This window comes from Aphelocoma coerulescens, chromosome 4 (assembly GCF_041296385.1).
Source record: "Aphelocoma coerulescens isolate FSJ_1873_10779 chromosome 4, UR_Acoe_1.0, whole genome shotgun sequence".
In the NCBI taxonomy this organism is placed as follows: Eukaryota; Metazoa; Chordata; class Aves; order Passeriformes; family Corvidae; genus Aphelocoma; species Aphelocoma coerulescens.
Window position 1 is genome coordinate 6,900,854 of NC_091017.1, and position 23,692 is coordinate 6,924,545.

A 23,692-nucleotide genomic window follows, 5' to 3' on the forward strand; every position below is an offset into this window, starting at 1 on the left:
GAGGAGAGGAAATTTGAGATGTAGGCATGATTTCTCCCAAATGGTAAATAGAGTGAATCATCCTGTGAAATAACAACCTTCCCCACAGCGTGTATGGCTCAGCCATGACAATAAAGAGAAACAGCTCAGGACACACAGTCTTCCAGGAGGAAGAAACAGAAAGTGAGGAAAAGCACCACAATTCATGCCTTAAGGAGCACCATTAAAGCAGCTAAACAGCTGAACACATTGTGTTATTGAGACACAAAATACTTCCTCTGCAGGAGTGCTGCTGTACAATCATTTTCTGAAGTGCAGAATTTTGCTGACTTTACATTCCAGCAAGTGATCTGGAGTAGCTTACAAACGTTGCCATATTTATGCAGAGAGAATAACTTCAAACTGCCAGCCCTCCACAGGCCATGAAAACAAACCTTCCCCTCAACCCCACAGTTCCTACTCAGTGTTTTGTGAACTTGAGGCACTGACAATGTATTTTAACCAGTTCTTCAACAACTGCTATTCTAAATTTCTGCCACTGTCAAAAATTGTGATCCTCTGTGTTTTCAAACCAATTTAAAGAAAACTTTCTGTAATTTGGCTGTGTCCATTTGATACGTGTGAAGACAGAGAGGCACACACTCCTAATCAGAAGTTTTGAAAGAGAATAAAACAAGATGATAGAATATTAAAACCACCCTCTGGCCAAGGATGGGTTAATGCAGTGCTCTGGGCTCTGCCCCCCTGTGCTAGTAATAGGAATCAGGCTTGTAGGGAAGGATTTCTTGGTGCCTGGCCAGGAAGAGAGCCTATAATCTGCAAAAGATGGGATCTGGGGCTGAGTCAGGAACTGCCTGAAAGCCTTCTGCCTGTCAGAGCCTCGCTAAGAGCAGCTAAGTCTGCGTGCAACAGCCGGGGGTTCTTACCCAGCCCATCTTTGTCATGTAGGCAATGCTCTGCTGAAAGCCAGGAACAGCCAAACAAAACGTGCAATGCCCTCCAGCCCCGTGACTTTTGGGGTTGAGATTGTGGTGGTTCTTATTGTAACTGCTTCTCAAGTGGCAGTGGTCAAAGGCACATGAAATGGGGACTTTTCTTTATTGTTTGGTTAATTCCAAACATTCAGCTACCTTCACTGAAATGACCAAGCGGTACTGGAACTGTAAAACAGTGAAAAAGAGAAGTTTTGGTTTTGGGGAGTCTGGTAAGGTGCAACTCACAGAAGGAAAGCACTGCTAGCAGAGTCTCTTCAGAAGGGTCCATACCAAGTCTAAAAACAGATGAAAGAATCTGGCTGAGTGAGAAAGGCTACAAAAGGTTCATTATCACAGTAACCTTTCCATTAGGAGAAACTGTGATCAGTGTTCAGCAGCTCACTAGCTCAGTCAAAACTCACTCCCACTGACACAGAGCTAGAAAACCCCCAGGACGAACATTCTGTGTGTTCATTTCAAGCCTCTCAACTAATACACTACTTCTATAAAAATCATAATGGCCAAATGCACACAAAGTCAAATACTAAACACCAATCTCTGTCGAGTCAGGCTGCTTTGAGTGAAGTAATCAATCATGTGTGCTTACTGGTAGATGCCTTTAAACAAAAAAAATCCCAACACCACCAAACCCAAACTGTTGTTTCTGTGTATTTTACTTGGGAGAATTATCACACTGACAGTGTCAACAAAAATATATAAACTGGAAAATTCATTTGTTTTCAAATCCAAAAGGTGACTGTCAGGAAGGATCCATGGTGCATCTTCCTATTTTACGCATTTTACAAAAGCATTCCAAAACCAGTGGTATCACTGTTGTGCATAATTAATACCAAGATTGTGATAAGACTATTGATAAGCTAGAAAATATATGCCTGTTTGTAACTTCCTCTGTAAGAAATAAATCAGCATTTTTCTTCAGAAGATTTTATTCTTTTGCAGCCCTTAGCAGTAAAAGTTTAAGGAGCACTCGGAAGAGCCAGAGTGCCCTCTCGTGGTCCTGTATCATCCCTGTCACTTCGTTTTAGGAACAAAACAGAACAAAAATTTTAAAAAGAGAAAGGCTGGGTTGTGACTATTCTACACGGAAATCTTACAGCCATCAAGCCAACATTCCTAAATGCTCTCTTAACAAAGATAATTTTAAGAGCTAGACAACTAAGTATGCAGATCCAGACTGCCAAATGTCAGCCATGTAAAATGAAGTCCAGAAAATAAAGCCCATTCTTTATCTCCATCGATTCCAGACATCACAACAAACTGAAATGCAAACTGCAGCTTAGATACAGTTCTCAGTGGCTAACTTGGTTTGATAACATTAACACCACACTGGCATGACACAGAAGCGAGGAGAAATACAGAAAGAAGGAAAGTGAAGAGATACTTCCCAAATTAATTCTTCCATAGCCAAGATAAAGGACTACTTCCTTCCAAGAGCCCATGCTCCTGGAGTGGTACCTGCTAGGGGCCAGGTATGAGGCTGTGTCATGCACAGACCTTCAGTCACTGTCACCAATTTTGGGCCCCTATCAGTGTCATCTCAGCTGCCCTACAGCCTGGGATGAGTCAATTTCCAGGGGATTTTTGCCCTGTGTTGCAAGGAGAAGGAAAGGATTCAGTCCTTCAATTTGTCCATCCCTCCTCTGTTTCGTGGTTCCTTACAGGCTGACTCCAGTTTTCACTCAGGAATGGCAGCTTCCCCTACAGCAGCAAATGGACAATTCAAGACTGAAAATGAGAGACCGTTCCCCAGTTCAGAGGAAGAACATCCTGCAAGCAATCAAAAGCAGATGGATATTTTAATGCCTGGCTCCAGCAAGCTGCCAGTCACGGCATGACTGCCAGCCATGGCTGGACCAACATCTGCATTGTAAGTGGTGCCACTGTGGGCAGAAGAGTAAAATACTCTGATAAAGGATACAAGCATAGCTGCAGACACGTGCTGCTGGGTCACCACTGGCACACTGGCGGTACAAGAAGGAAATGTAAGCTTGTAGAACTAATTCAAGGATAAACAGATATCACCAGCATCAAAGGCAACTCATTCAATGTCCGCTCCCAAGAACAGCGCAGCAGAAACACTCACTGAGAATACTTCAGATCACTTTCCACGGGATCTCAAACATTTCATGCTAAGGGTCCAATAAACACTCCATTTAATCTTTCCTAATGTGTCCAAAAGTAACAAAACTAACATCCATTCTCCAATGAGACTAAGAAACTAGTTGTAAAGCAAAGAAGAACTGGAATTAAGAACACATCATTTCTAAATATCAGACCTTTCAATTCCAATACAGTTTTACCCTTGAACTATAAAACAATAATTTAATATACTACTGCCAAAGTTACCCAAAGAGAGCAAAAATACCCTCTCTGGGCAATCTGTGTGCAAATGGAACAGCTTATTAAGGCTTACTTAATTGAGAACAAGTAAACAAGGGTCTTAGCCACATTGAACCAATTTCTTGAGGCAAACTTCACGGTCTGAGTTTCCAGAAACGCACTGGAAAATTAGCAAAAGGGAATGTCTTTCGCTGCTTTGTTTTAAGCCACAGAAAACAATGTCAGGCCACACCCACAAAAGGGTCCATTTAACTCCCTCTGGCTGTAAGAATTAACACAGCTTTCAGAAATTTAAAAAAAAAAAAAAAAAAGAAAAAAAAAGGATCAGGTAAAAAATCTCTGCTTAGCACATATTCCAAACCATTATATGTGACAGAGAGACATCAATTCCATTTTGTATCCTGAAAGCCTCATGGTGGTTTTTACATTCTCTGTTGTTGCTGATTATCATCAACATAATTATCCAAAATTTCCTGTCCCTCAGCTGAAAATCATCACCTTAATGGTGATTGATTAGCACAGCTTTGCCAATTAACCCGTCCCCATTTGCTGATGTCAGCTGAAACAAAAACATGTATTACTAACACAAATGGACAAGAAGGAATGTGTGGTTCCTCTCTGAAAAGTGGTTTCATAAAATAAATAAATAAGAATTATTTCTTGCTTAGTACAAATTGCTTTCTGCTGCTGAACTTGGATCTGCTTACACTACCGATAACAACACCTTTACTGCTAGAACAGATGCTGTGATCTGGAAACTGGATGGGGTGAGGTGCAGACAAAGTAACAGTATCTCAGGTGCTTGCTAATTTCAAAATACTGATTTTGGATTGCTAGGTTGATGTAGCATTAGGTATTGTGTTCATAACTGTTACTTATGATGCCTCAAGGAAAAACTTTTCTGATGGTACCACAAAGCCAAGTTTAGCACTCTGCATCTAATCAGGAAAGCTGTGGAAAGGAATATTGAAAATTTAAAGGAATCATCCTTTGCCCTTCAGTTCAGCTTTACTCTAAAAATTCTACTTTCCAGGGAAGGGAAACCTCTCTTAAAATCTGAGGAATCACTAGATAAAATAGCAAGAGGTTGTCCTGGTAGGTTATGGTAACACAAAGAGCCGTAAAACACCTTTATCTGTGACATGAACACCCTGGAGGTCACCTAGAAGTATCACAGTACCACATGTGTGGCTCATATACAGAGAAATGTAGAAGAATGAAAGGAAATGGGTCCACCTTGGAAAAGTCTTGTGTCATGACAGAAAACTATTAGCAGAAAGTATTTTTCCTGTAATTGCTAGTGCTTACTCACAAGATCCTATATTTCAGTGGTTCCACTTAAATCGTTGCTGTTTGTGAGCAGAGCAAATGGAAGATATTACTTATCATAACTTGAAAAGCACAGTCATCTGAAGTGGCCTCTGGGTTAATTTTCTTATTGGTAAAAACAGGGGACATCAATGAGATTCATTCAGTTAGGGGAGCTACTTGGATAAGTGGAACTTTAAGCCTACTCTGGCTGGCAATAAAAGATCATTTCCTGAGTAAAGAAGGATGTGATTTTGCAGTTTGCACCTTTTTTTCTGCCCACATACCTCCCTTTTTCCCAAGGGTGAGCATTCTTAAAATTTCAATCTAGAACAAACACATGAAAGCGACTGAGTAAGATATTCTCTAGGACATAGAAGAATTTAGAATCATATTGGCTCTAGCAGGTAGTGCTTAATCTACCAATAAATCCAACACATACGTGTAAATCAAACCCAAATAACTCCTGTGTTTGAGGGTTAAGCAGATGGATATTCATTAGCACGTGGCAGTGTCAGAAAACTCAGCAGTAAAGTCTCCTTCTCCTTTCCTTGCATCAGCTCTGCTTCTAATCACAAAGGTGGACTTATTTGGCAGAACAACCTCACCAGTCTTTACCTACTGCAGGCAAGAGTTCAGGTAGAAAATACAAACCCTTGTTTTTTACATTTCAAGGACAGTAGGGTTCCTTTTCAGTTCACAGTTTCTGTTCACAATTACTGAACTATTGGGAAAATGCTCTGGTCAACTATAATTTACAGAAGTTGCTTTAAAACTACTTCATCTTGTGGGATCTTCCAGTGCAGTTTTGACTGGTTCACTCAATTTTCAAACTTGATGCATTTCTGGGCAATAGAGGTGTTCCATTCAAATCTATAGAGCTGAACATCCTGTTGTGGCTGTGCAGAACAGGAAATTCATCCCAATCGTTTTCCAGACTTTCAGATTCATGGAACAACACCTTTAGAGAAATCAACTCTTTTGAATGCACTGAAGAGGAAAAAGGATGCCCAGATATGCACATTGTGGGGAGAGGGGGGATTGACTCCTCCCTACCTAAGTGAAACTTGAGCCAACAGCCTTAAAAAAATTTCTGCCCTTCCATTGTAGGGTCCAAAATAATCTGAGTTCCCTTCTGAAACAAAGTGTAATTCTTTTATGTCGATTTCTAAGTGCATTTTGAAGTTTATATTTTCACCAACAGGTGGAGCATCAATTCTGAAACCCTTATCTGTTTGAGATCTAAAACAACCTAAATATTTACTAAACAGTAAAATAAAATGCATTTCACATCCCCGCTGCTGTGAAAGCAAGAAAAGCTATGCAGAGTAAAAAGGAACAACTATTGAGCCAAGACAGGAAGAGTAAACAGGGAAGTCTGCCAAATAGAAATATAATGTTTCAGTATCATCGTGAAAATGTAGGCTATTCTTAGTCTAAGCTGTACTAAAAGACTTTTCCCTTTTTTACTTATTTTCTGTGCAAAAGTTTCTACAGCTAGTAAGAGCAACTTCTAAAAATGGCTAAAGTATCATGAAGTTTGATTACAGTAAAGATAAACAAGACAGACATGTTTCAGAAGTTTACACATACAGATCACACTGGAAGAAGAATTAGTTTTTTCTCAAGAACACCACTATAATTTCTAAATTTTGGACCAATTGTTAAATTTCAGGGCTGAATTCTAGTTCTGGATGACTGCAACTTCCATCAACTTCTTAAAATAACCATTCCCCAAAAGTTACCGAAAATAACATTCCCAAGGCACTTCGTATTCATCAAGCTGTTATTTTGGGTCTACTTAATACCAAATTTTCTCTCTGCTGAAGTATCAAATTAAGATTTCCATACCAGAATACATTAAGCTTTCACATACAAATAAGCAGAAACCATTTGCTTGCTGAGGTTTTGGCTTTACTTCTGTTTATAAACTGTGTAAAGCAACAGCCCTTTAGGCATCATTTGAGGGAGAAATATGAATAAATAATCCTTGCAGTACTGCATAGGTAAAAATACTATCAGACCATTTAAAGTGCCCAGAGGAGCAAAATATTGAAGTTTTTTCTTTGGTGCAAGCCAAGATATGTAGGCACTGCAAATAGAGCTTTGTTGGGCAGGGAGCAAAAGAAGGGGGTACAAGGAGAAAGGAGCATTTTAGCAAGTATAGGAGCACAGGTAGCAGCTCAAAGGAGAGGGACATACCCTCAGTTTAAGTAACTCAGTGTAAACTCATCGATACTGAGTTGATGTCAGACTGAGAATTTAGGAGGAACACACAGGCTGTGTTCCTGTAATCCAACTCATAAATCAAATTTACCTTCCTCAATAAATTTCAGCCTCAATAATGACTAAATAAAATCTCTAATCCAATATACAACTGCATATTCCTACAATTTCTCTAGAATCACAGGATCTGTATTCCTTCAAGTATTTCTTAGTCTTACCAACTATCCCTATTTTCTTCAACACAAACATATTCACGAGTGAGAACTGAAGGACCAGAACAGGGTGCTTTTTCACCCTGGAAATCTGTTTACTCTAACTTTTCTTAAATCCCTCTGTTTGGGCCACTTGCCCTTTCCTACTCTAAAGAATCCTTCGTCTGTTTTCTGAATGGGGTCAGAAGAATTGACTGAGCTACTGATACACCCACAGAGAAGCAGCAAACAGCACAGACCCTGTGTAATCTGTATCTGTACAATCACAGAAGCATTTATATATAATAATACCTATATTATAGAGTCATAGAATCATAGAATGGTTTGGGTTGGAAGGGACCTTAAAGATCATCTCCTTCCAACCCCTGCCATGGGCAGGGACACCTTCCACTAGACCAGGCTGCTCAAAGTTCTGTTTAACCTGGCCTGGAGCACTTCCAGGGATGGGGCACCCACAGCTTCCCTGGGCACCCTGTTCAGTGCCTCACCACCCTCACAGTAAAGAATTTCTTCTTGCTAACCAATCTAAACCTATTCTCTTTCAGATTGAAGCCATTCCCCCTTGTCCTGTCACTAAACACTTTTACATAGCTTATTATTTATAAGAAGTTTCTAAATTTTGTATCTTTTTAACAGCTTTCATACACAACAAAAAAGTAAAAAAGTCTCCTTTAACTTCAAGAGATTTCAAAGGGTGACAGAGGATTGTCACCTTCCTGCAGAGGACTGTGGTATCTCCTTACAATATTTTTTTCATTTAATACAAATTTTATTACACACTTATCTAGTCTGTGGAAAACAAAAAACAAACAAAACTCTTTTTTTGCTGGGTATCACCATAGGGGAAGCCATGTGATGGTATAGGCATGACAGGACTGGGTAGCTCACAGTCAAAATAAGAAATTTGGTTGGTACTAAGGTCACTGAGATAATATTTTTAAAGGCACTTTGGGAGTTCAAAAAGCACTCAAAGTAAAAGGGAGTATGAGGATACAGGCAGGGTACAACTTATCATGTCATTTGTGTCAAAAACAGATGAATGGAATGTTTACAAAATAAATTGAACAATAGAAATATATTACCAAATCTCCTTCCCGAGTAATAAAGCAAAAGTCAAATCCTTTTATGATCTCCTATGTGACTTAAAGGATGGGGATATTTTAACAGACCATTTTCTTCAATCAAATTCAATCATTTTGAAAAATGGCATCCATGAGAGTTTCTTTTAGTTAAAGAACCCACCTTGAAAAAAATCCAAATAGAGCACAAGCATTTTTGCAGTCAGTGACATGAGAGCAAAGGTTTTCCTGAATATGCTATTGTTGAGGTCTATGTTCTCAGCTAACAGATGCCAGAAAAAACAGAATTTAATAAATGAGCTGAGATGACAAAGTTAAATTTAAGTGAGGAAATGAATTGGCAAAACCTTTTACTGACATATGAATCCGAACATAATGTAATTTAATTTTACTTTGTTAATTACCCCAATGTATTTAACTTGCTATTCTATATGCCTCTTTTATACATTATGTATTTCTGAAGAGAAATGTTTTTTTAAACATATTTTAAATTAATTTATCTTGATTATAAGCCCCATTTCAATCCCAGTGATATAATACTCATTAAGTCTCAGGAGGAAAATGAATGCAAAATAAAATCTGTTGCACGATATGAGAAAAAAGGGAAAGGAATTTCTGAAGGTCAGATTTATGAAAGCTTGAAAGGAGATTAAAGTCTTGCTGCTGATCTCTGTTGGTTCTTAAACAAAACCCTCTGCAAATATTTAATTAATTGTACTTTTACCATGCTGAGAGAATGCTGAACATAGATTACTGTGGAAAATTGTTATTTAAAACAGGAGATTTGAAATCAAAGAGAAATCCAGCTAATCTCACCAGGGTTGTCATGTTTGAAATTCCAGACACCATCTTCAGTGCTACACAGGCAGACCCACTTTTGTTCCCCTGAAGTTCAACAGATAGGAAGAGCAACAGAACAAATTAATGTTAATTCAATTAATTACAATGTGAATGTGTGATAAATATATGAACGCTATACCAATTTTCACTATGTTACCTAAAGCTCAATGACCAGACTGGATAAACTGGAGTTCTGGTTCCAATGGGCAAATTGAATTTAAAAGCGTGTCCATGAATGTGTCTAGCAGCTAGGCTTTGTTTTGCTGAATAATCCTCAGAATTTTGCTGACAGAGAGATGTAATCATATACAGTAGATACTTCTGTCCCTTGGATAGTGGCTTCAGTTATGTTCATTGGCTATGGCCAGTTTCCAAACCTACTTTCTCTGCTTTTTGAGCTGAATACTGAAAATAATCCCTCATCAAGATCTGGCAGGTCACAAGGGCTGGAGACAAATTCCTCTCACAGACCCTTGACCAAAGCAGAATTTTTATAGGTGCACTGCAATGTAATTTTGTCGAACTTTTAATTTTCTGATTTGCATTCTGTGGCTCACATTACCAGGAAAGAGAGGCTGTAACATAGCAGCAGTCTCCTGAGTGTTGCAGAAGTTGCAAATGGTTACTGGAGTAGAGTTATGGCCTGTGCCATGTGCTCAGCTGCCTGATTAGAAACTGGTTTATTGCTGGATTCATGTGCTCTTTGGGATATTTGTTTCAGGGCAAAGATTGCACCGGTTTCTAGTTCACTAGAAGAAAATTGTGACTGTCTCTGTTGACAAACAATTTTGTGTAACACAGAAGAAACAAGAACCTTTCAGAAGTATTCCTTCAATTTTTTCTTTAAAGTGATATGAAATGTTGTGATATAAGAAATCTACAGGAGTAAACAAGAGTACTGAGTTTCAAAGCATTTGACTTGTTGTTCAATTCATTACCTCCTGAAGATGACTGCCTTCCACATAGCCAGCATAAGAGGCAAAATATTAATTTTTAAAAGTCAAGAGGATATTCTTACTGTATTAAGTCAGTTCTTTGTATTTCCTATTCATTTTGTGCAAGTCAAGTGGTCCAAAGTGCAGAAGGAGTCAGAAACTTCCAGGAAGGGACTAGTCTGGTAGATGAGAATCTTAAAGAGATAGAGTTCCTACCCCTAATTTCACAACAGTTAAAACACTTACTAGAAGGGGAACAGAGACAGTTGGACTTTGGAAAAAAATACTACTGGAGCAGAAGCACATAAAGGAATTTGTTGCAATTGACAGCAACCATTTAAATCATGTTGAAAAGGGGAGGGAAGGCAAAGATAACTATACAGAAATAAGAGGAGAGCATGCTGCTTTCCAGTGTCAGCTTAAATTATTCTTCAAAAGCAATCCAGTGCTACAGCAATTCCCTGATGGTTGACTCAGCCTGGGATTTCTTTACTTCTTTCTCTAAGTAGAACACACTGATAAGCAAAAAGCAGCAGGCTACATTGACATTTACATTTCCACTTCAGCATGTTATCTCTTTTCCTACAGAAATGTAATTTATTTTCTATTTCCCTGTAGAAATATTTAGAGGATTATTATGTAAAATAAATAGTCATCCTTGCTTCTCAAGAAATAGCAGTTTTAGGTTTCCTGTTCTTTCCTTTTTTTGGTGAATTTTTTAAGGAATAGATATTTTGATGAAAAACAAACAGAAAAATCACAGCTAATAGTAAGGTCAAAAGATACTTTTCACTGTTATATGCAAACCAAGGAAATATCTAATAAAATGTGTTTCTGCAACAATAAAATCAAAAATTCTTTAAGCTTTCCCAGTATTATATTTAGGATATGCACTGAAGCTACATTGAGAGGTATATCTTGAAGGAGTCTCAGTATAGAGCAAAAAAGCCTCCAAATTTTTCATATCTTAATTCTTATAAATGTATGCAAACTACTCAAACATAAACAGCTAAAGATAAGCAATTATATAATTTGCAGGTAAAAGAGCAAGTAGCGAAAGTAACCCAAATGTTATTAGCATTAGCCTCTAAGAGCTAAATTCTTCCCACCTATGTAAATTCCATTGTAATTCCAAAGAAGCCAGGTTATCTTTACATTGCCCTGTATTAAGGGACAAATGGGTTTCTAATTTGTGATCTCATCAACCTGCAAGTGCACAGGATGTTACTCCACTGAATTCAGCCATCATCATCGATACAGAACAACAAAGTCCCTGGTTCACCAACACGCTTCAGTAAACCAGTTGTTTTAATGAACTCCTTGATGGAGTCATTCCTGTAAGAGCTGCATTCCACACAATAACAGTGTCTCAAGGCAAACAGGTATTTGTGCTTCTCTTTTTTTAAAAGTTTCTCCTTCTGACTGAATCAAAACCAATGGCAAAGAATTTTTTTTCCAGAAAAAAAGGTCCTTTGTGGCCGTATTTTTGCAGTTATCCTGGGTAACATTGCTGAAGAAGGTGAAGTCTGCAGCCCCGTTCCTCACTTTATGTGCATCAGAGCCCCAGGAGAACAGAGTTGATGCTATGGGTACCATAACATGAGGCAGCTATTTCCTATGGGACAGCAATTACTACAGTGAGGAGTAGTAGCAAGAGCTGATCTCCCCTTCTGCCCCCCTCCTACAATTAGCAGAAGCAACAGTGGATCTCTGGCCTTCCCTCATTCTCACAGGCACATGAAACTGCAGAGTAGGAGGAATGAAGCATAGTGGAGAAAAGGGAGTTCTGCTGATTAAACCAGATTTTGGAACCCCCTAAAACAAGAGCATGGACACAAGGGCCAGGGAAGGCTACATAATTTCACAAAGGCAGGAGAGGGCAAAAAGGAATTACACAACTTTCTCAACCCCTTAAAATACCTCTGGTTTTTTACCCATTCAGATTATTTACTAGTTACCCCTTTCTGTCTGTCTGTCTCTCTCTCACTTCCAACCCTTTCATCTCCCCTTCTCCACTTCCCTGTTTTCTTCAGCACTCTTCTCATTTGCACCCTCCTTATCTGCTCCAGCTTTCCTTGATCCTATCCAACAGCTTTTCACCACCTCTGCCAGAATCACATCTCCACAAAACCGAACTTTGCTTGCACTGTTGAGGAGCTCTAACCCAGTTTTGCCTTCACTGTCGAGGATCTTTGATCCAGTTTTCAGTCTCCCAAATTTGGAAATGTTTATCTGGTCTCCAGTTCTGCAAGGTCCAGAGCAGAATCACTCTGCTCTGTAGAAAAGCATTTATGCCCAAATAGAAGTCTAAAGGCAGGCATTAGGATAGAAGATTCACCCTAACAGAAAGCAGGTGATGTTACAGATACCAGCTGGCTCTGTAAGTCCTGCGTTCCTTTCTTCATCCTGTGTTTTTTAAATTTGTCTTTGACCCTTCTGAATTTCTTTCTCACATGGACACATATTCAGTCAAACAACTTAGTGTTTTACTTGGTTAATTAAACAGGGATAATATATAGCTTTTAATTTAAACAAAATGCTGAAAGTTGACACAGCATCTCTTTTTACCAGGTTTCAGACCACACGTGAAATTATGCACCTTCCCCTCTCCTCCCAGAAATCTGAAGAAGAAATTTAACTGCATTATTGTTTTCATAAATGTGTATGTAGATATTCAGACATTGATCAAACCTAGTGCTGTTCAACAGATGTTACAAAGAATGAAAGCCAAAACACTGAAACTTTTTGCATTCCTAATGAGCAAACTGTTCCCTTTTTTATTGTCTTAGTTTGGTGCATTGCTGGAATCAGACAGCTCTGATACATGGAATGATACAGAGATCTGTGCCATTGTCAAACACTGTGCAGGTGTGCCTCATTAATGTCAGATATGGAAAGATGGCTCCTCTGAGACTGGAGATTTATAGAGCCGAATGCTTTATATATTCTGCGCTGAAAAAGCTAGATGCCACACGTCTAGGCCAAAGCAAAGCCAAAGTTCACAGCTAGACTCTACAACACAACCCTCTGAAAATGGAAAGCAGAACTTCTGCTTGCAAAGTACCATGGGACATAAACTCACATTTACTTCCAACTTCACTGCAGCTTGAGTCAGAATTTTTTTCTTTACTTTTCTTTTTTTTTCAAGTTTCTCACAGGTAAAAAGGGTAAAAATATTATTGCAAGAAGAAAAAATCCTGGTTTTTTTCTCAGAGGAGAATATACCATGCAGTCCTGGGATTGATTTGATCACTAGTTCTTTGGAAGAGGGCAGTGGAAGCTTTAGCCTGCTGTCAGTGCTAACTGGTATAGCCTGCAATTCCACATCATGTGGCACAGTCATGACCCCATGGCTTCCTCGGACACAGAGCCCTGGTGTACAGGTACTTACCTGTGATCCTTTCCACTAAAATTGTAAAAATAATATCAGAACAAATTGGGCTTTTAAATTCACGTATTATGACTGTTCTTCCCACTATGGACTAGAATTTGCTGATTTTATTCCTAAATCCATGTGCCCCAAATAGGAAGACTTGTGTAAAAAGTGAATAGATCTGATAGTGTTTTAATAAAATTACTTCAAAAGCCATACATTATCTCAATATCTAAGTCACACATTAGAGCTTTGATTTTAAAATTCTTTCACCTTTTCAAATTAAAAAATCCCTAGCCTATTTCAGTTTAAGAAAATCTTAAAATTGTTTCATTTAGTGCAGGTAATTCAACTGGACTTTTGGAATTTAAAATATTGCTGACTCATTTTTACTTCCAACTTTTCTGCTTCCTATCAAACTTTTTCTTTTCCTTTTGAACTGACAGGCTAAGAGCCATTGAACTAAAGATTTCAGCACATGTCAGTAAGAACTTTCATGGGCTGACAGTACACCAAAATATCAGCAGACACCCACATGTTCTCCACAGAAGCAAGTGGGACACAGAAGAAAGGGAATGCGAGAATGTTTTTTGTACCCCTTAATGTGCCACTGAGTGCCAAGGAACCTGTGCAAAGGGGGTGGTGTTCATCCAAAGGTACTGCCTGTCTAGCAGGAGAGGGAATCCAGGATTCTTCAGCACTTCTGTGCAATACTCCCCCTTCCCCATCATAGGATGTGACTTCTGCCGTCATCTGTTGGTATGAATTGAATTATTACGGCTTATATTTTAATGCAAACATCTGTAAGTACTCCTGTAAATATTAGAAATTTCACTGCACACATGTTCTGAGGTCTGACCTCTTCAAGGAGGGAGAAAGGGAGGTTAGACTCCAAATATAGAGCTGTTTATCTTATAAATTCTTAGTAGGAAAGGCTGCAGTTGTCAAAAATATGCAGTTTTTCACTTGAATACATATGCGTACGTTATGGATATTTCCAGGTTCACAACAATGTGAATCACATCTCCAGCTTCAGGGGCAGACTGCAAGACTGAAATGTTATGGGTAATACAGAAAGACTTTCCCACCTAAAAAAGCAAAGTCCAGCAATTTAGCTGAATTTTCTCTACATACATGACAGAAGTCAGGCTTGTGCAAAGCCAAACAATTCAGGAAACACGCCAGAGATTCACAGAAATTTTAATTCACAGCTTGAGAAAGTAATTCCTATGACAGTGTTCCCAGTCTGTTGGCTGCATGACTTCAGAGCTATGACAGGTTCAAAGGAATGTGGACAGTGGACGTGATGCTCTAGGTTCACTTAAATAGCAAATGTTCAGCAGGGGTTACAGATTGGTACAGGGATCCTTGAAAGGTGCTGGAGTGCATGGATCTGTTTTGTCCATGGTTAGTGTATTCTGTGTTACTTTGAAAGGCTGAGCAGCTGGGAGAAAAGCTCCTTGTTCCCACTGTACTGGCTGCTGTTTTCTGGGCTGAGATGGGAGTGTCACCCCCTCAGAGCAGGTAAACTTGCTCAGCAGGAAAAAGGTGCATTTTCTAGTTCAGTGCTCTTTTTATATTTGAGGGGAGAGCTTCACAACAGGGAAAATGGATCACAAAGACACCTTTAAATTCTGGGTGCACTGGAGTCCTGTCCCAAACTTTCCTCCTCTGCTTTGTTGTGGTTTTGTGAGCTGCCAACAGAGAAACAGAACCTTTGTACAAGAGTGCTGGCTCTAAGGCAACCTGAGAAATTAAATTCTATCATTATTTTCTGTTCCCACCAAGACCAGCAACATTTCAAGGGTATTGCCATCAGCAAATCTTTAGCCTGTCAGAAAGTGTGCAGCTTTGAAGTGAGAAGAAAAAGAATTAGCTTGGTATGCCATTAAAGAAAAAAAAACAATAGAGGGAAATTAATCCATCTGTCAACACCCTTCAGAACAAAGAATAGCAACCAGCATCCTGCAGAATAATGCAGGTCATCCCTGCTGGTACCAACATCCAGTCATGGATGCAAAAACCACAGGGTATTGATACATTCAGTGATGAGCATCCATAAATGAAACTAATCTGATAAATAAAATAGAGTGAGATTTTCAAAAGTGTTCATTTTACCTCAAGGCTAGATAACTCCAGTGGGCATTACACACCTTGTGTTCAGGGCAAATTAGATGGACACGGAGACAACTTTTCTGAAAGCCCCACAAATAGGGCTTAACTTGTAGCTCAATTATAGTCATGTAAACCAGACACTCACTCAAGACAGCTGAGTGACATTAGATCAGATCAGATCTGATCCTCATAGCTTTGACTACTGCCAGCATACTGGGTTCATTTGATAACAGACTCCACAGCAGTCTGGGAACTTGGGAGGCTCTCTGATCCACCCTGTTGCCAGGAGGCAGCATTAAACAGACATAAACCATCTCCCATACGTATTTTTCTAACCTGTTCCTTAAAATGTCCAACAGGTTCTCTCTGAGACCTGCTCTGTGTTTATCTGTCTTAGCTACAGAATACCAATAACTCAATATTTGATGTCATAAAAACACAGCCTCTGATTATTCCTACCTCAAGGCAGGTTTTACACATCATGAGTGAATTGTACTTTTAAATACTTCAAAACTTTTGTGCAATTGATCAAGATACTTTAAAATTCTAATATTATCTGTTAATTCTAGTATGAAATTATTAAATCAAATACTATTTTCTCCACAGGAACTTCAATAAAATATTTTATTTCATCATTCAAGTTATTAATGAAACTATGAACAATAATCAACAGAGAAGAGACTCCGAAGAACTCCACTTGGTGTATTTTTGTTTTGTTTGGAATCTTTGATGCATAGAATACTGCTTTGCAGCAAAATCTACATTCACATGGGAGTAATTTAATCTACATCAACCTGTACTCGTTTGTTTAGCTGAATGACATCTGAGACAACCTCAAAAGCTTTTTTAAGGTGCATGTGACATGCTGTTTCTAATCTACACAAGGAATCCTGCCAGAAATGAAAATTAGATTGTTTTAATAGGATTTATCTTGAAAATTCCATGTTTGTTCTTTCTAGTCACTTAATTACCTGCTAGGAAACTGCAAATAGATCAGCTAATTATTTCTTTGCCTATTTTTCTGAGAGTTTTAACTTGGGGTGACTTGTGTATAATATTCTGTCAATAATTTCATTGTGAAGACAGGGAGGGTTACCTCCCATGAATCTCACCTCTTCTTTATGAGTCTTCAAGTACTTTAATATTTCTTTAATGTTTTAATATTTATTTTATATTGTATTGCTAAACCAATTTTATCTTCAGAAGGAAACCTTGAGGAACTAAGGTAGATCTACATGAATAAGGAAAGACATGAACTGTCATTTCTTAGCATAAAAACATATCTGACACTGAATATTAGAACTTTAATGGACCCTTTTAAAATGCTCACTTTTATCTTTCAGAAGATCTGTCAAGACAGGATACTCATTTTTATGATGAGGATATATAAGGCTGCACATTTTTAATCTTTAATGTTATACACTGAAAGTGTCATGTATATAATGATTCTGCCTAGTAAGGTTTTACTTGAGAATGTATTGTAGAATGACTGACAAGTCAAAAGAGGTAAAAAGAGTTTTTAATCTCCCTTGCAAGCCAGACTGTAGTTGTCAGCCAAGTAACACTGTCTCTTAAGAAAATGTGGAAAATGATGTTGCAGGTGAACACCTTTCCACATCCCTGAAGTCTTACCCCATTTCTAAAACAAATTCCAAATGAAAGCACTTTAGCTCAAACTGGTGGGCTATAACCATTTGCCAGGTTTCAATGAAGAAAAAAGTCCAGGCATCCTTACCCTATGGAACAGTTGCTACAACAATGGAGAGCACCAGATTGCCTCCTATTTCTCCAAGCCTTTCTGTATTTTGTACTGCACAAACAATTTGTCTAAAATTTAATGAAATGGCTTTTCTGTGCCTTGGCTTGTAGATCAAACTCTCAGACTGCAGGCAGCTCGATTTCCATTACACAAACAACATGACCACAAAAATACTGCCAGTATTCTACACAAGATTATCTGTCACAGCCTTTTGTGGGAGCACAACAAAAGAGTGTGGCTATCCTCTCAGTGCAATAACTTCACTCAAGAAAGTAAATAAATTATATTTTAATTGAAAAACCCTGTGTATTTTATAACCTGTTTTGGAATGAAGGGTGGGGACACGGAAAATGAAGCTGAGTGCTACAAACTTAGCCAGTCTCAAAATGGGAGCGTGGAATGCCTGGCAAAATTGCTCTTGCTTTTAGGTTTCACAACTAGGGAAAAGCCATTCCACCAAAAGGCACTATCAAAGAGTTGAAATATAAACCATTAGAGCAGCAATTTCAAACTAAATAGAAGAGTAGATTTCAGCTATTATATCACCCGAGTCCATCACAAGAAGGCATCATGAATATGTCACAATCTATTTGACATGGCAATATCACAGGCATGATAGAGTTGCAGCTGGCTCCCACACAAAGGAGAGAGCAGTAGAAAATGGAGGTAAAAGGCAAGAAGAAGTATGTGGATGATACTGCCAATGAGGTTGAAGTGGTTGCTGAAAGAAGTAAAAGTAAATCACTTTATCAGTTGAATAAAGTTACAGTAAGCCAGTTTACACAATCTGGAAATGTTGTCAGTAATAAACAGAAAAAACTTCAACAAAGAGAAAAAAACCAAAAAGCATTACTTTTCAAGGATTAACTCAGCAAGCATCACAGGACACTTCACCAGTGAGATAACATTCCAAGAGCTAAACATTAAACATGTCACATCACAAAGTGAGAATTAGAAGACCTAGAAACAGCTGAAGTTTGCGAAAGTGAAGAACGTAGGGGAATTATATGGGACCAAGGAAAACCTTTGGTATAACAGCACTTGAAATTGAGATACCAGAAGAAGTATTTTACATGAATGTGACTTAGTGTAACAGTGACTGAGGTGAGATAAACAATGGACATAGTCATTTTAAGCACCTTTCTTCCTGGGTTTTTCTTTTTTCCTTTTAGAGCTGAAGCAAAGCAAGAACAAGCTGCAAGAACAAGCTGCATCTCATGTGTTGGACAGATTTTTACCCTCAGTATAAACATCAAAGAGAGCATCAAATACTGTTTTTACCACTCAGCACAAACTTCATAGATTTCCCCAGCACATGGAGAACTTCTATCACAAACCAGTACGGAACATCTTGAACTGTTATTATGTTCCAACAAAAATTATTGCCATCATTACAGTGGAGCTTGCATAGATCAACACAGGCCTGAAGGAATGGTTAATCATATAGATTGATGCTAAATAATGATGTTGTCATGTTCGGTATTACCACTAACTTTAATATTAGAAATACAGAGATATGATATAGATTTTGAACGCCTAGACTTTGTTGATGACATAGGGTTAATTTCTATCTCAACAAAAGTGAAAAGAAAAAAACAGTTGCATATTACCCCCCAAAAAATATATTTCTGTTATGAGAAAAAAAACAAAATCTAATTAAAACCAAAGTAAATTGTAACTCAATCACTTCATTAAAAAGACAAAGTAACTACAATAGGAATCAGTCCATTTCCATACACTGACAGTAATGAAAAATCTACAGGATTTTGAGAAGGAAATCATTAATAAATGGGCAAGGTGGCAGGTGCATTTACCAACTTAATCAAGACTTTATCACTAAAAGTCTCTTAACTTCAAGACCGATCTGTGAATTCGTAACACACATTATTTCCATCATACTGTGGATCTGAGAGTCAGACTTTGACCAGAGATACAGACATATACATCCTATCTTTAAACTTATCCATAAAGAAGATGGAAATATTCAGGACATGTTAAAAGAGTGTCAATCAAACAGATCAAAATTACTTTTTCATAAATCTCCTGGGAGGAGATAGCATATGGGAACTAGGACTCTCATCCCATTTTCATAGAATCATAGAATGGTTTAGGTTGGAAGGGACCTTAAAAATCACCTAATTCCAACCCCCTGCCATGGGCAGGGACACCTTCCACTAGATCAGGTTGCTCAGAGCCACATCCAGCCTGGCCTTGAACATCCCCAGGAATGGGGCATCCACAGCTTCTCTGGGCAACTTGTTCCAGTGCCTTCACAGCAAAGAATTTCCTCCTAATATCTAATCTAAACCTACCCTCTTTCAATTTAAAATTCTCCCCCCTTGTCCTGTCACTCCAGGCTCTTGTAAAAAACTCTCTCTCCATCTTCTTTGCAGACTCCATTCAGGTATTGGAAGGCTGAAATTAGGTCACACCAAAGCCTTCTCTTTTCCAGGTTGAACAATCCCAATTCTCTCAGCCTTTCCTCACAGATGTGCTACATGTCTCTGATCATCTTGACCCACCTCTGGACTCAATCCAACAGCTTGTCTTGGGCTGGGACCCCGGAGCTGGATGCAGCACTGCAGGGGGGTCTCAGCAGAGCAGAGCAGAGGGGCAGAATCCCCTCCCTTGACCTGCTGCCCACAGTGCTTTGGATGCAGCCCAGGACGTAGTCAGAACACAGCCCAGAGCCACTTTAAGACACAGTGGTGAAGCCCTATTAAACCCAAACAAAACTCTGATACCACAGAAAGAATTCAGACTTCAAATAATCTATAAAAGGTATAAACCAGGCATATTTTAAAAATATTTACTTGGATTACATCCTATTTATAGTTCTTTCAATGGAATCACTTGCTGCAAATTCAATGTAATAAGAAAGAAGTACAACATACTCGATCATTAGCTATAAAAGAACAGGAGTCCATCTGGAAACCATGTAACAGATATTAAAAGACTATTTATAAATGGAACTTTAATTTGAAGTGTTGCTGAGATTTGATCCTTAAAAAGTTTTCAGTTTATTTCAATTGGGCCAAGTCAGCTTTACAGCATGTATGAAAATATGTAGAAGTGCTTCAGGTTATTGATCAGACGTGCTGCCAAAGCCCTACTCTGTATTTGGGATTAAACTTTCCATCATAGTAGGAAGCTCTGCTAACAGAAAAATCTTCACCTCCAGCCCTTTTTTACAGATGCCTATTAGCCAGCAGTGCCAGCAAGAGCCACTGGAAGATTCCATGTGCCTGAAGAGTGGCAACCACTGTCATGTTGGATACCTTAGGGCATCCAGGAGTTTGCCTGCCTCAGACAAATGGAAGAGCTGGGCTGGAAGAGCTGTCCTTCCTTATCAGCAGCTGGAAACCAGCTGGGATATGCCAAAGCACCTAAAATAACTCTAGATACCTACACCTCGGGTATCTGACTCATACTCATTTTTATACTCTTGTCTGTTTTATTAAAGTACCAAAAAAGGATCACAATCTGATTAAAATACATACAGTATGAGGTACAAGCTATAGCCATAATTTAATAACTTATGAGTTAAGCACATGCACACACATCAAACAAACAGATGGAGGGAGACAGTTTCATTTTCATGTTGCTGCTGTTAATCAGTGTATCTGAATAATATTCATTTATCTGCACTCATGGCATATATCACTGTTTAGACAAAAATATTTCATTTGGAGGAAAATGTTTTTGAATAATTTTATCCAGATGTTGGACAGAAGCTTCCAAAATAAAACAGTTTACAAGTACCAGATCTTATGCCCCTTATTTATTATCCCAGCTGGGAAGCAGGATGTTGTCACCCAAATATCCAGCATAGGACCACCTTGTTTGACACAGAGAGATGTGGAAGTAACCAGTCCTGTTATTGAAGAGGAACACTAAAATGGGATTTAAACTCCAGCTCATGTTGTAGCCAAGATATTATTAGACAAAGAATGAGTATGGGCAGAGAGTGACAACAAAAGGAAAGCAAACAATCACATCCTTTCCTCTGACTGCTCTGTTAATAATTACAGACAACCCATTCATTCTTGAAGAACCTGTTGCCCATCCTAAAAGGTCCAAGCTGTATTTCAGCCAACAAGCAACACAAAACTACCACGCAATGCCTGACAGCAAGTTTAGAAAAACTAAAGAAGATGCCAGGAGAAAACAATGTTAATCTCTTCCCATTCCCAGTATTCTTAGCCAAGTCCTGCAATGGCTCTCACTGACAGTTTTGTATCAGCAGGGTAATCTATTTTTAGCTCATGGAATTTCCTATATCAGTTCACTCTGTCAAACAGAAAATGCTCTTGATGAATCTAAGCAATGCCATCCCAGCAATGACAGGACTTACAGAACATGACTTTTTCCCATCCAAGCCTTTTCTCTCCTGCCAAACCTGGTAATTCTTTACAGAGCCACTGGCTTTCCAGTTTTGTGCCATTTTGTCCAACGACTTCACAAGGCTTAGCCTCATAAAGTAAAATGCTCAGCAAACATTTAATTAAAGAAACAAATAATTATAACCAATTATTAAGAAAATCATAATGAACATCCAATCAGAATCAGGTGCAGTGCTTATTGTTCTTTAAACATGTGGCTGCTGGTTTGGGCACACAGAGCTGCTTTTCTATTTTTAGAAAAGACTCTCTTACCATATGATATAAGGGTACAAAAACTCTCATACATGAGGAATATGTGCAAGGGCAAGTTACTCACCCAAGGCACTACAGACTATCATGTCACAATGCAGTTTTAACAGCAGATATTCTTTTTCTCTGTTCCACTGACACAGCTTTGAAGATACTGGATAGCAAAAGCGTAACCTGATACACCCTTCCCAAATAAACAAATGGAGGAAATTTAATTTTTCTGTACCTTTTTACTTCTATGCCTCTGCAATTCTTCTAAGGATAGACATTCCCTAAATTTTTGAAGTCACAAAGACAAAGGCAGACTCCCTTGCTGAAGTGAATTCATTCCTGTCAGGTGACTGGGGATTTTTCCTCAGAGCATTCAACAATGTAAAATCTGGGATGATGTGTATTTCACTTGATATACCCAAGTCACTGATGACATCACCACAGGAATCTTAACTGAAATATTAATTTCCATATTCCAAATGAAAACTGTGCATCAAAATCACCTCCAGATAAGAAATAGTGAATGTTCCCCATTACTTTCATAGCTTGACTGTAGGAATCACGAAAAAAAACTAAAAAAACCTGCATTTCCTCAAAGGCTGAAATTCAAGGAGGGCAGCCTTTGTGAATGGAAAAATGTACATAGTCCTATATAATGGCCAACTAAAACTATGATATTATTTTTTCACCTGTCAAAATCTTTGGAATTTTTTAATTTAGCACTTCCTTTTACTTATTCCTATGTATATAATAGAGGCACTTTTAATTCTTACTACAAGTGTAGCTAACTCAATTTCTGTCGCAATAAAACCAGATACAAGATCAATTAAAACTTTTTACAGGAGACCAGTCCAAAAAAATTAAGATGCTGCGTGACAGCAGACACACAAAAGAGACAGTCATACAGATATGCATTTAATGCCCCGAAATATTCTTGCTCCAAGATTTTTTCCTTACTTAATGAGAAAACACCATCTCCCCCTCTCAATAACAAACAGCCTCAAGAAAGTCACTGGTGTTAAAAAGGAAAGCATTTGACCCACCCTATTGACAGAAACAATTAGCATGCTTGTTATAAGAGCAAATGGACTAGGTTAAGATGAGGGAAATGGGAAAGAGAAAAGATTTGGAGTCCTGAAATCAGTAGAGTGGGAGGCAGAGAGTGAAGTGAGCCAGCTGTGCTCTTACACTGGAAGAGCTGCATATGGGTTTAAAAACAACAGGTGCCCTTTGTCACCTTCAGAATCACTCCAGACACACAGCTGAGGGTGGGTTTTAACATGAATTATTGATATATGACACAAATATATATGCTAAGAAGGCAAATTCTAATGGAAACTTGTGGAATGTGGTTTTTTAAATAATTATCTCTGTAACTTCACAATGCCTTTCCTTCAAAAAAGAGAAGTGAAGGTTGCTGTTCTTATATTTAACACATTTCAAACAAAAGTAGCACGGTTACTGACCCTTCTGTGTGTGCAAGGATGACACAAATTGGTCTGTATGTAAAGAGACTCACTTCTCCTTTACTGTTATTTTTGAAAGGAATATCTTCGACAATGCCATTCAAAGAAAGAAGCCTGTATTTTTCCTTGTGGTTGCAATTCAAATAGTAATAAAACCTAGTAAAGAGAATGCTTCTGAGTCTCTTATTTGGTTCTCAGTCTGAAACAGGATTGCTGATTTTTAAATAGCTGCTTTTCAGTTGCTCGTTCAGAACCCCTTATACAATTGACTCTGCCAGCTTGCCTGTTACTGATCTGCCTGAGGCAGATCTCTATGTTTTCAGAACAAAAAAAATATCAAAATACACGTAGAACTCAGCTGAATGTTAAAAACAAGGCAGTAGACTCCATTCACAGCTTTCAGCAATGCTTTTATAACAATT

The 23,692-nt window shown here is 38.4% G+C and overlaps 1 long non-coding RNA gene across 1 annotated transcript; it reads right to left on the minus strand.

Moving 5' to 3' along the window:
• Positions 1-1,690: 1,690 nt before the first annotated feature.
• LOC138108924 (uncharacterized) lies at positions 1,691-3,647 on the minus strand. The gene is made up of 3 exons (XR_011150129.1): positions 3,388-3,647; positions 2,893-2,935; positions 1,691-1,982 (listed from the first exon to the last, which is right to left on the minus strand). It is a non-coding gene; the product is annotated as an uncharacterized lncRNA (long non-coding RNA).
• Positions 3,648-23,692: the final 20,045 nt, after the last annotated feature.